This window comes from Formica exsecta, unplaced genomic scaffold, assembly GCF_003651465.1.
Source record: "Formica exsecta isolate Colony F162 unplaced genomic scaffold, ASM365146v1 scaffold581, whole genome shotgun sequence".
NCBI lineage: Eukaryota > Metazoa > Arthropoda > Insecta > Hymenoptera > Formicidae > Formica > Formica exsecta.
Window position 1 is genome coordinate 195,839 of NW_021853075.1, and position 911 is coordinate 196,749.

Consider the following 911-nt stretch of genomic DNA (forward strand, 5'->3'; position numbering starts at 1 on the left):
TTAATATATAAATTTTAATTAAATTTATATATTTATCTTAATTTATAATATTTTTTAATCCAAATTTTGTTTGATAATGGCTTGGTTTTATCTCAGTTAAAATAAAGTTATAAATTTTGACGAACGATCGTATGATCGTTAACGAGCGTGAAATGTTTACGCTCACCTGCCGGCGACAATAATTACCCGGCAAAAGAAGGAGTTTATTTCCTTATGAGCGTAAGAAAAATCTCGCGCTTATTCGCCGGCGATAATAAATAGCCAACGATAAAAGGAGTGTGCATCTTCTTTTTCGATCTCTGGTTAGAGATCGATTCAGAAAATGGCCAGGAGCAACGAAAGGTAGGTCCAACTGGCCCGAAGAATGGATATAGGCTACGCAATACTGGCCAAAATAAGTAGCGAGAGATATATAAGATACGATTAGAGCGCGCGATTAGGGCGCGCGATTAGGGTATCTGATTAAGTATCGGGAATACGTTCTCCAAATTTTGAATTTCTGTTGGTTCAGCCAACAAGTAGGATTGTTAGGGCTATAGGGACCATTAGAACATTAAGGAAAAAACTAAAAATAAGATCACAATATATAACAATATCCACACAACTTAAATATATTTTTAGGAAAATTAAAAAAATAAATCACAATAATATTATAAAACATTATAATATGTTGTAATGTATATTGTATGTTAAAAATATTATAAATTTATATATATATATATATTGTGCATTTATAATGTAAATGTGTATAAACCCAAATGTATGTTAATGCTTTCAGTATCAAATTATTTGCATTATAAAATATTTGTATAAATTAAATATATATATTTGATAGTGATAGCATCATCAATTTGTAAATTTTATAGTTATAATTGTATTTTAATTATAATTTAATATTGTAATTATAATTG